Raw genomic sequence first — 13,682 nt, 5'->3', positions numbered from 1 at the left:
CACACAAATTTGTTGGAATGTATTTAGACATATACATATCTAGATACTGTTGGTGTGTTTATAATACTAAGTGTGTTATCAATCAATGAAAGCGAATGCTACCCAACACCATGAAATCGACAATGTAATCACTTTCCATTCTATAAATACCCCTTCTGAGTGCAGAATGTGGTACGCGTTTATCTTCGCGTGCCTTTACGATGTAAACAAACTGTCGGGGATGGATAAGAACCTTTCCAGATCTATCAGAACATTACCTATACAGTACAGAAATGACATGTAAGCATCAATATAATGATATCCTGGTGGTATTTTAATCCCGACATTGACCTCATTTTAACGCTAAAGTATACAAAAGCATTAAAGCATATATCGTAATGCAAATTAATCTGCACTAGGGTTGCATGACTTATGTTTGCCGTCGAATGGCTTGACCACTAGAATTTGTATTTAAGCTTGGCATAATGCACTAACACTGCGGTAACTCAGTCACCTCTGTTTTTAGGTATAATGGCATATTACTTCAATAAAGATTTGAAACATTTGTTATGAAAATTTAAAGCTGGGTAGGGAGGCAACTTGAAATTGAGACAGACGGCTCTTGGTTATGTGTCATGGAGAGGACATACGTTTCATGTTCATTTTTAGCTTTTGAATTTTAACTGACCATCTCTCTTGACACCTAGTCACTATTGGCCCCCTGTGATGAAGGTTCTTGGTTCTGTCCCCTGGTCGAGATATACCATAGTCTATTAAGAGTGGTATAGTTACTATTCCTACTACATATGTAGTTCTGTATAAAGGGAATGTCAGGATTTTGAGACCAATACAGTGTGGTTTTTGATAGCTCCAGTGGCATATTCCAGCGCGATAGCACTATATAAGGGCAAGAGTCACTTTATCGCAAAGAGACACAACACGGATATATATATCAGAGCCTCTCAAATTACAGATATAAACATACACAACACATTGAATACATCGGAAAGCCGTCATTACATGTCCGTACCTCTTAATAGAACGTTATGTCTAATTAACCAACCAATTTAATTGATATGTTGTTATAACATTATACTAAAACAAATTTGTTCACTTAGAAGGTCCAGGAAAGCAAAATGTAATTAAGGTTTTGTTATTATTTGAATTGTATTTGTATCAAATGTTCATGTGTGTTTTGTGTCTTTCTCACAATGTTTGGCCTGGTCTTCTTCTATTTAGCTGGTTTATCATGTAAAGGATACCCTGGCATCCCAGTGTTTCTATACAGGGACAGGGCGAGAAGACACGAGAGGTGTTGACACAGGTTATGTTTTGATTAGACCGATATCTCCTCTATCTACCGGTATACTCGATCCACGTTATGTGTGTGTTGTGAGGCGAGTCGTATAATAACATTACTTAGATGGGATTCAGATAATATGCTAAACTGGTTAGAGCGCGCTATCAAGTATTTCAGGAAAATATATTTACCGTTTTCCACAAAATAATATCAAAGATTCTTTATAGAATATTGATTTCGAATCAAAATTGTATTTATTTTATTGATTTTAATCATTATCATAAAAAGGTTATTGAACCTGGCTGTTAAATAGGACATTAATTTAAACAAACACACAAAACGGTTATGATGAATAACCTTTATATTTAAAAAAAATAAACTTTTTCAATACATTTGTAGTATTTCCTTCGGCCATTTTGGTATGATGTGACCGGATGGAGTGTGCTTGTTCAGTGTCTTCACCAGTATGGTCCAGGGATTTAACACTGTAAAAAGGGGCGATAACTCCACTTTTACAAGGAGACACAGCCTCCCAAAACATACAGTCATTCAACACACTGCAACGCATCGCGCACCTTGGAGGCCGTCCTCAAACGACCTCTGCTCTTTATTAGTGCTTTAACCCTCACTAACCAAGCCACATTGATGTCTGATGTAAACTCATCAAGAATGAAGTAACAATGAAAGCTCCCACTCCCAGTATTAATAAATGAGACTTAAATATTGATTCGTCATGTCTTCATACAATGCCTTGGTCGGTTAAATATATTATCGTTGTATTAACAACCAAGACAATTTCTGGAAGGTCATGGAATATAGAACATATAGAAAGTAAAATCATATACACAAATTATAAAAATGGGTTCACTCTGTATCTAGTTCACATTTAGGCGATAAAAGTATTAAAATATTTAGTATCGCCAAAATGAATAAATAACGGGTGTTATTTACTGCCAAATTTGACTCGCCTACTGGGGTTCATTGCTAACCCAAACATCCTTACTTGTTATGCAAATAGGATGCGATGTGTGCAAACATGAACGCATACTGATGTGTTACATTATACATGTACTTCTAGATAATATTTCGAAAATATATATATAATACATATACTTTGGCTATATCAGAAAGGCTAGGCTTAGGACCACGAAGAGAGTCCGTAAATATATAGACTAACTACTAACGTTACGACTGCGTGACAAGTTTTTCAATTTTCTCTGTTATTCGGTTGAATACTCAGACAGAATTTTGTGCATTTTTATGTCATTTATGTTACCTATTTTCCATTTTGCCCCAATACAAAAGGTATCATACATACCAGACAAAGAAAGAAATATCAGCATAATTTTAACATTATACGCATTCTCCATCATAATGCCATAAATCTTCGAAAACAACCTCGTTTCTTTACAAAATACATATTTGGCCTTGTTATAGTATATAATTATGTTTTTTATATAAAATCTACATACATTAATTCATTATATAATGATTGTAAATATATGGGTTTATTAAATATACGACAGGTATTCAACGCCAAATTTTTACCTGACATTTTCATTTCTGTAAGGTTTCCTTGATCATCTCCTGCGTTGTATTTGTTGTCTGATATCCGACAATATAAAGTCGGCCTTTACCGTAAATAACAAGGCTTTGGAGCAATACCTGGGGTGAAGGATACTAAGTCTTGGGTGGCCAACATTGGGTTTGTTTTTACAACATACACTCTCCTCACACCTATAATCACGGTATCTATACCTTATGAATATTCTATTTCGTATATAAACGACTTAACAGTTGAAGTTTTATTTTAGTAACACCCTCAATTCTTGTGACCTTCTGTTATAGCTACATATATATGTATTGTAGGGCCTTCATTTATAGCTTAGGTATGTTTGACAAAGGGCATAAAAGTTCTCAAAATACACATGATATAAACTTATTCTGAAACACACCCGAACACATTGCTTGTCAATTTACTTTACATAAACGGACAACAAGCACGGTAATAAGTTGATATCGTTTCAAATGAAATCAAATACTGTAATACTATGTGTTACATACAAGGCCATCATAATGAACCGTATATCTACCGTATGCCGCACAAATCAAGAACCATTTGTAACCCAGTTGTGATCCCTTTTGACGAAATTTCGTCATGTATTGCGCTTGCAAGTGTTTTGGTCACATTAGACTTTAAATCATGATGAGGAGAGCGTTTCGGCGAAATTATCATTGATTTTTATTTACCCGTCTGCGATCTAATTTCAAAATGGACATAAGATGTTTACGTTCCATTAGGTATACATTGACAGTAAAAGTACAATCTAGCATACTATCTATGCTGACCGTTTAAAGAGGTCATACGACGAGAAAGTCGTGCCTGATCTGTTATTGTTATGTCGACAACAGGATTTCTCAGGACTAAACCACAAGTCACAATAAACATCTAATCGATTATATTAAAATTGCTAATGATTGAGTGGTACACAAATTTCCTGTCAGTGGTATAAACGTTCGATAGGTCTTTCAAACTATGCAATTGTGAGAAAATGTTAATTAAATCTGTTTAGTTTAAAAGAAAATTCATGTTAGAGCTGTATTAGGAAAAATGATGATAATACCATTTATAATCTTAGAAATAATCTTAAAGATCGAAACTTTCAATTTTAAACGATTTTATTGAGAAAAATCTGTTGAATGTCAATATGATTGGATATCCATAACATATCTTATTTCTACACTTTGAGTTTATTACTTTCGAGTCATTGTGGCCTGGGCATCCTAGCTACTGACCGTTGGTCAAGGTTGTGTAATGGTTTTTTTACAGTTCTATCCAACCTTTAATTCGACGTACATGAGAATATCCGCAGCTTTCAAACATTATCTACCCGAAATAGATCCAATTGACGATTTATCGTTAATACCATAAGCAAAAGCAAGAACTATTTACAAAATCTTGTTGACCTTAAATACCCTATAGGTTTAGCCACGAGTGGTTGTCGGCGTATTACATACGGCTTTGTTTTTGACCGCGACTTATGTCTGTATGTTATCGACAAAGGACTAATGTTAAGTAAAGCTTACTTAAGGCGTTAACCGAATTTATAATTGTTTACACGGGTGACCAACTGACGATGAGTATGTGTTGATAACAACACAGTACATTGACAATAACAACATGTACACTTTATTGGTGTTCAAGATGACTTAACGATTATGATAACAAAGGGATCAACCCAAAATCAGAATTAATGATACATATGTAAATTTTTTAGCGCAAGAACACGCGTTTTATTAAAAGTTACTTTATTTTGGATACATGTTTTGAAATGGTCATTTCTAAGTGAAATCAAGTATATCATCGTCTTTATCAATTTTATTTAATACAGAAGCATCGCTTAATTTGAATAATCATTGTGATTTAAAATAGTCCGCCAGCTTTATGTTAACGAGTCCGTAATACACGTTGCAGTATGCGTCATAAACAAAGGTCTTATTCGCACCATAAGACCTTCGCAAATATTTTTACGTGAACGTCTCCAGAGCTTAAATATCTAACTTACTGAAAGGCACTATAGTTGAAAACATTAAACTTTTGGATTATATTTTGAAACATTATCATTCTTCGTAGGTTATGACAGAAAAAAAAATTGAATCATTATATTTTCATTAACCTGATTAAAGTATGGGTTGCGAGGTCCACAGCTGTGGATACAACGTCACGGATTGACAGAAAATTAATCGGTTAAGTGTATCCCCCAGCGGTTATTCCCGAATATCCATTCATACTACTGGCGCAATAAGTGCAGTTTGAATTATAGTATTGGTAAACTGGTATTGTTTTGTTTGTTTTGAACACAGGTGGCAGTATAAAATAACGGGTATTTAACCTTTCAGATCTCGAAAAAGGTGATCTTGTTGGTAACACTATAACCACAATCATCTTATATTGTTATGATTTAAAAGGATAGAATGAGAAGGATTATTGCTGAGAATACAAGAGCCCAACAGGACCAAATCGCACACTTGTGTCGCAGTTCATGTTACCGGCCAAAGTATTTTTGAGAACTTCAGGCCCTTTTAATATGACTTTCTTATGCGATGAATTAACTTAATAACTGAGACCTTGAACGAAGGTCAACGTCATTATTTAAAAAAAACCGTTTTTATTGTATAGTTCTACAGACTGTTCTAGATGTATGACTAGGTTAAGGTTGAAATATCTGTCGTTCATCACGCTACCCAATTTCATAAAAAAGTACAAGTATAACAAACTGTATAAGATTAGGCTACCAGTTCGTTACAAGATTTGAGACACATTTATTTACTGGCAACTTTAAAATTATCTGATCTTTTATATGCCAAACAGTTATTGTGGATATACTGGTATCAGTGTAATCAATTTGTCTGTGTGTTTGTCCTGAAAACTCCTTAACAAATGTACTTGCTCAAACTCAATAAAAATTGCAGCATTATGGGGGACATGTGTAGATGTACATACAGGTTTTGATTTGCCGAAATAATGGTTGGCATGGTCACTTTACACAGGACTTGTAAAATAGTAAATGAAACACTTTTTTTTAAACTTGAATATTGAATGTCTATGATTGAAGCATCATATGATTCAATACAAATATAACTGCTACCATGGAAACACAATTGGGAAAGATGAAGGGTACCGTGGACATTAATAATCTCTTCGCTTACAGTTGTGGTTAGTTTTATGGGATGGCTTTATAGCGGAGGAACGCTACCCCTGTACATATGAATAGATTTGTACACACAAATCTGAAAAATGTATGATCAAAGTGATTTTAATAGCCAGATCACCCATTCATTTGCTTTTTAATCAATATTAAAAACAGAAATAAAACGTCTACATAGACAAGATTGGAGCATTACAAAGACTGCTATAATTTATAACGTTGTTTGGACGTTTGATTCTTATACCATCCCATTGAGCAACAGTGTTAACAGGGGAGTTAGTTAAGATCACCTAATTATTAACGGAATTGTAAAACCTTTACATCGTCTCAAAATTAATGAGAAAACTAGATAGTAATCTCGATGTTTTATTTAGATGTTGTTTCTATTTATAACTTCATCCTAAGCATCATCCATCTCAAATTGAATAAGTTGACCTTCAGCCAGTATCGCTGACAGGTTGGGATAGTACTTAACATAACTTACCCACGGGGACCAATTATCATTAGCATCGTCAGCTTGACAAGCCGTTTAAACACATTTTCTGTTGGAGACTCGATTTCAATACTTCTTTTGGTAAACGCCAATGTATATATGAATATTCTTGTAATCGTGGAAATGCGACTCAATGAAATATATTCATTTACAAAAATGATGTATTCTTTAGTTTCTATAAAGTTAACAATGCGAGTTTGCATTTACCCTAACATTACGTTTGTGGGTTACATTGACTCACAAGTTTTTCATCTATTTTCTTTATCAACGCATTGTCAACTTATATCACAGTTTTCATAACACTATCATTAATTATTAGGGCGTAAAAGTTAAAGTTTCTTTTGATAAAAATTGTGATTTTAATTTTATTAATAAAGCAAAATTGATTAAATTTATTATCAGATGAACGAAAATAGGACATAAGCATCATTTTAACAATGAAGCAAGGTAACATAGAATACAATTATAATACACAATACCAAAGACTCGGGGTATTTGTCGATCCGGTTTCGCCAAATAAAACAGCTGTCTTGCAATGTATGCAAACGAAGAATCACATAACTAAGGTTGCCAGAATCTGCGCATGCGCAGATTATGAAGAATACATCGACCCGAGCCAAGCGGTGTCCAAAATACGAATGGTCGTATAGTACAGTATGTGATACGTGAAATGAGAAATTGTGTCAAACAAAGCAATGGATCTCATTTTCATTGCTGAAATTACTATCGCTTTAACCCTTAGACTCAGACATTCAACATTGTGTCGAAAAATTTTCATTTGCATTCCTGCGACTAAAGCGATTGATGTCACGGTCCCAAAAATTAAAAAAGACATGGCCAATTTTATATCTAAAGGTATCATTATGCGATTTGTTTTGTATCTATGCGGATAATACCAAAGTCATTTCGGTTCAGATACGTCATTCGACATGACTAATGAATATAACATAATTAGTATTACAGTTGACAAAGCAAACTAAAAAGGACTTGAGAAACCAGCTTCTCATAACGTTATGCTAAACAGAAGTCAAAAGCACAAAAAGCACAAAGCGACAGGACTTGCGGAGAGAACGAAGGTCATTATAGGTTGTCCAGAAATTAGATCAGAGAATGTTGATGTTAAGGGGTAAAGTAGGCCTCATTGACTTTGAATAACCTTATCACACTGACCGTGTATCGACTACGGTCTTTGTTTACCTGGATCCGTACTCGAAGTACAAATGTATGATGAGGTTCTAACACCATGTTCTGTCTGCAATTTGCGCGGAAATGCGTCATATAGACTGCATTGAAATTTATAAACATCTGTGAGACAATAAGTTAACATAAATCACTGACATTAATATTTATTACCGACTTCCTAATTCTAGTATTTTATTAAGTCTAAGTATGGAAGTGAATGTTTTACGATTTCAAAAAGAGTTAAGTTTCATTTTTCAGAATGATACGAATGCATTTGAAAGGAAGAGAGGATTTAAGTAGGATTGTAGGATAGCCGAACTGAATGCATGGGGCGGGGGGAGGGATGGGTGGGTTGGCGGGGGGGGGGGGGGGGGGGGGGGGGGGGGGGTGTTAATGTAGTGACGTGGTGGACGAGTAGTTAGGATGTCCAAATTTATTACCACAAACTCTCATCTGTGGGTTGCAAGTTCGAGTCCCTTGTGTGGTAGTTGCCAGGTATATTTGTACTGACAGCTGGTCGGCGGCTTTCCTCCACCAACAGACCTGGCACACACCCTGGCTGTTAAAAGGACATTAAAGTAACAAAACCTGTGTGATAGATACATGAACTGATGCTAGTTATCACTAGTCCAATTTGAATATACTTAGTTTACAGGATGGGAGTTGAGTAATATGTGGGGCACTTTTATTCATGGCACACATGTATATGCATTAAAGCCTTAGAACAGATAAACCCTGATAAGGCATAATGTATGTCACATTACAATAAATCAAAAGCATCTTTATGTAACAAGTCTAAGTGATTTGTAAGGATAATAGAGAAACGTTGCAGCAATTGGGTGAAGTATGACATTGCTCTGGATTGTACAAATATGTCTTTAATATCCACGCTTGTGTCGCATATATTCTTAATCGAATATATGCTACATATCTTTTTTCAATATCAGTATCAAGACATTTAGATAAAAAGAAACCTTTTTATAAATATGTGCATGTAAGACAATACTCGGTACTTCAAAAACATTGAATTCAAGCAAAATGTTCATAGAATTAAACCACAGTTTTTACGGGTTTACGTTTTACCTTAAGACTAAAAAATAAGGAAATGATTTATCGGTCGTTCAACTTGGCTACAAATAGCGGTCGCCATATTACCCGGGATACCCTTGTTTAGATATATCATGAAGGGCCGAATTACATTTATTATGAACACGTTCAAATAAAATGTGAATATTTTAAATATTTTATAAAACAAAGTGGGTATCATTATTGTTGTCTTTGGCGACAAACTTTAGTGAGATAGCTTTAAAAGGGCAAAAGGTCCAGTGTTAACAGAGATAAAACTTGGGTATACCACAGCCTCCTAAAACACACGCATTCACATGGGCAATACATTAGATTCACTGGCGACAGGGCAAAATTTCCACTCAAAGAATATAGTATAGGTACTGACTAAAAGGCATGATAAATTCAGGCAAGGTACGACAAACCAATTTTGATTTAAGGCGATATTATAGATGTCATGGGTCTGATAAAGTGAGTAAGTGTTTTGTAGTATAATTACATGCATTTAATCATGTAAAATATAGGCATGTCACATTCGAGGTGAATGCCCTATCTCGGACAACAACAGTCGACCATTTCACCATAGATATAGTATCTAATACGATGGGGTTCATCGCGCAATTGTACCCGGAACAAACATCAACAGCAGCAATGCTCGTAACGTCAGCGTATTGTACCCGGAACAATCATCAATAGTACCATCCTCATAACATCATTGTATTGTACCCGAAACAAGCATTAACGGTAGCAGTGGTCATAACATCAGTGTATGTACCCGTAACAAGCATCAACAGTAGCAATGGTCCTAACGTTAGTGTATTGTTCCCGGAACAAGCATCAACGGTAGCAGTGGTCATAACGTCAGTGTATTGTTCCCGGAACAAACATCAACGGTAGCAATGATCGTAGCTTCAGTGTATTTTACCCGGAACAAGCATCAACGGTAGCAATGCTCGTAGCGTCAGCGTATTTTACCCGGAACAAGCATCAACGGTAGCAATGCTCGTAACTTCAGTGTATTTTACCCGGAACAAGCATCAACGGTAGCAATGCTCGTAGCGTCAGCGTATTTTACCCGGAACAAGCATCAACGGTAGCAATGCTCGTAGCGTCAGCGTATTTTACCCAGAACAAGCATCAACGGTAGCAATGCTCGTAGCGTCATTGTATTTTACCCGGAACAAGCATCAACAGTAGCAATGCTCGTAGCGTCAGTGTATTTTACCCGGAACAAGCATCAACGGTAGCAATGCTCGTAGCGTCAGTGTATTTTACCCGGAACAAGCATCAACGGTAGCAATGCTCGTAGCGTCAGTGTATTTTACCCAGAACAAGCATCAACGGTAGCAATGCTCGTAGCGTCAGCGTATTTTACCCGGAACAAGCATCAACGGTAGCAATGCTCGTAGCGTCAGTGTATTTTACCCAGAACAAGCATCAACGGTAGCAATGCTCGTAGCATCAGTGTATTTCACCAAGAACAAGCATCAACAGCAGCAATGCTGGTAACGTCATCGTATTTCATCCGGAACAAGAATTAACGGTTATAATGATCGTAACGTCAGTGTATTGTTGAAGAGTTCCGTTGCCGCTTCCTGCCCAGTGCATAGTCATTGGCAAGAGAATAATTAAGTCAAGCTGTGTCATTGGGCATGTTTTACATCTTGTGTCCTTCCTTAATGCTAAAATATGTTAATTAAGCTATTACAATATCACATACTAAAACTTGATAGGTTGTTCGGCTTTGAAAAAGAAAACCAAATGTGCAAGGACTATGCAATTTATACCTTGCACATTAATGCACATTCAGTATGTCCTGATATAGTTGTATAACTTTTCGTGCTTTAGAACGTTTCCTTGAGTAAATAATGAATACTACGCAAATTCGTCTGAAAAATCACAGCAAAACCGAAGGATTATGTTTAATCGCACTTGAAATTGAAATACAATAAACTGGTTTGGTATGGTTTGTTATACTAACGTCCAACAAACTACCAAGGTCATTTAAGGAAGGCCGCTTGTTAATGCGGTGTTTTGCGTGTGTGAACTGAGAGGTTTTTTGAGAGGTATATTCGTGTTGTATCTTCTTGTACATTGGGAATTCCTTGTCCTTTTTATAGTGTTATACCACTGAATCATGCCCGAAGACACCAAGCAACACACCCAAACCAGTCACATTATACTGATAATGTTCACTCTCCTTAAGTGCTGAGCGCAAAGCAGGACAAGAGACTACTTCTATTATAGACTATGGTGTGATTCGGCCAGAAGACAGAACCCAGAGCCTACCTCACAAGGGCGAAAGCTCAACCGAGGGCCAAAGGTGAGGCGGTGTTAAAGGAGAAGTTTGAAAGAAGAAAGCTAGGAAGAAAGGTTTCCTTTTTACGGTCATGTAATAGGTACAATGATTGACCATTAAGACAGTAATTTGTCTACAGTTGTTCTCAATTCAGCAAACGTTAAATATATTCAATTTTATACATCGCTTATCATTGAAAAAAGAGGTTCCATTCTCAGGTACAATTAACCAATATGGTAAGATCTCGCTTGGATATCATAATGGGTAATATATCTATAGCAACGTATAGTCTTTAGAAAGATATTACATAGCAAAGAACACAGAAGTTGATATCAAATTATTTTATTATCTTAGCTGTGAACGACATCTCTATGATAGAAAATATATTTGGCAAATATTGATCCAATCAATACCTTGGAATAGAAAGTGCGTTTTATGTCCTGTCCGTCAACTGACGCAAAACTAAATTAGAAAAAGAAATTACTTTTAACTTTTTGTTAGAAATTGCCAACATTCGCTTTTTTACTGCATTAGTTAGTAACTACTCAACTGACAGGACATATGAAATTGACAATGACATTTCGTTATCTTTTTGTTTATCAAATATCATTAACATCTCAACCCATGGCAAATTTAGTGTTGTATTTGCTTTATTTATATATAGGTCGTTTGTACATGGCTCAGTGAACCAAAACATTTCAGTTAACACCACTGATGAACAATGTTTGTCATCCTTTGAATAATTTATTTACGAAGATATCATTTCATGAAATTGTTCCTTTTATTAGAAAATAATAGGTCAATGTTAAGAGTACATTTAAGAGTTGGAAGTCATGTATGTGGGTGACTGTGAAGTTGCAGTCCTACCAACTCAATATTTCCATAATCAGTAACGAAAGCAATGCATAATTGATGAATACAGTTATATTGGTATTCAATATTTCTTTTAGTACCATCGCATTATAATTTGATGGTCCTTTAAATATTCCTCACAAATGACGTTCGTTCTCAAAAAAGGCTTAGTCGACTTAATAAGTCGTTAAAGACTAACATTAGAACGAGTTATCGCAAACTGATTTATCATTCAGACAACAGTAATAAAGCCAAAGAATTAGGCCCAAATATTGAGGGGTGAGATTGATATAATTATTCAACCGCTTTATACAGGTCTCCCACTGACACACACAGGGTAAACTGGCATGTTACGTTTTGCCATTTATTTACTCAAGCGGGTGTATTTCTGTAAACAATCCCCAGTGTCACCGTGTATTTGTTATAATACGGGTGTACATTGTGCATTTAAGAAAGTCCTGTCATGATATGTGCCAAGTACAAACTTAACTGTATAATCAGTGTAGGGTATAATCAATTGGTGACACAGAAATTCAAGTAGATCTATTTCTTTACCTGGGGAATAGGTAATAGTGCTACATAATTCTATTTTTTTTTTTTTGTAAATAAAGATGATTTTACATTTTATTATAACGTTAAAACCGATGACGTTATCATGCTGAGATAGTGTCAATAGGACTAAAGGGAGTAGACGTAATACCCAAACATACACTGCTGTCAACCTTTTTATGGTCGTTTAACCAAAGCTTTGTTCTCTGTACACATACATCCACGAGAGAAATACAATTCTTAGGTTTGGAAAACAGACTCACTTACCTTAAAACAGCTGATTCTACATTCGAGGTATTTACAAACATCCTAACTCGCTTGGTCATATCTCCGTTAAAGTTTCAACATCTCAGCAGAGCCTTGACATTAAATAGTCCCCTATCGACAGCTGACTAAGACCAGCACGGAGACAACCAGGTGATTCTGTATATAATTTCAGATTCAGTGCAAAGAAAGGGAGTCTCGTCCTATAACAATGTAATGCTAAGCCTGTGCTACATTATGAGCTGACATAGAACTACTCACCTCGGTCCATGCTCCCGGTGGTGTGTATACCTCTCTACACCCGTATATAACATGGGTACTTTCTCATCACACTACTTAGTAACACAAATTCTAACCAAATACTGTATAAGCCTTTCAAGTGTTCCATGACCCGTGACCTCTTACCCGTGACCTATGACCTGTGACCTACGCTCCACTCTTTGTATCAAAGTAGGATTTTTTTTGCTACCATCATTGAAATGAAATGAAACGGAACTCTTTAATAGTGTGTTTGATAAACTGGCTGTGACAATGTTGTACTGATTAACGATAGACACAATAAACTGGGGTATTCAATTATTACATACTCGTCTCTCACAAGAATCACTTAACGGGTACGATACGGTGCATACAGGCACACAAACCAATGGAATAAGTGCGAGCGACACACTATTTACATGATATAATGTGATAGGAGCACGTCTCCACAAGGCCGTACATTATCATTCTGAGATATATCTATTGAGTATTGAACTAACGTTGTCATCAACTATGTAAAGTCATAATATATTCACTCAATTTTCACTGTTCAACAAGTATTGAATTGAAAATTAATTCGAGTGATAAATCATACCAATATAGGCCTAGCACTGTATTATATGACGACTCTCATATAATGTTACAGATAACAAACGTCCTAGCCAATGTGTCACTGGATTACGTACAACCCTCGAATGAGGTAAAACCCCAAGAAGTGTATCTAATTTATGA

The 13,682-nt window shown here is 35.8% G+C and overlaps 1 protein-coding gene across 2 annotated transcripts in view; it reads right to left on the bottom strand.

The window, feature by feature from the left end:
• Positions 1–13,083, bottom strand: part of LOC138314556 (uncharacterized) — a 73,458-nt gene extending 60,375 nt beyond the window's left edge. Inside the window, exon 1 of one of the 2 annotated variants that reach the window (XM_069254943.1) lies at positions 12,954–13,083. The gene's annotated coding sequence lies outside the window, so the exon portion shown is untranslated. Of the gene's footprint in view, positions 1–12,695; positions 12,917–12,953 lie in introns of those variants that run through there. The other variant, XM_069254944.1, reaches the window with a different exon arrangement.
• Positions 13,084–13,682: the final 599 nt, after the last annotated feature.

Source organism: Argopecten irradians, chromosome 2 (assembly GCF_041381155.1).
Source record: "Argopecten irradians isolate NY chromosome 2, Ai_NY, whole genome shotgun sequence".
In the NCBI taxonomy this organism is placed as follows: Eukaryota; Metazoa; Mollusca; class Bivalvia; order Pectinida; family Pectinidae; genus Argopecten; species Argopecten irradians.
This window is presented reverse-complemented; position numbering and strand designations above follow the sequence as displayed.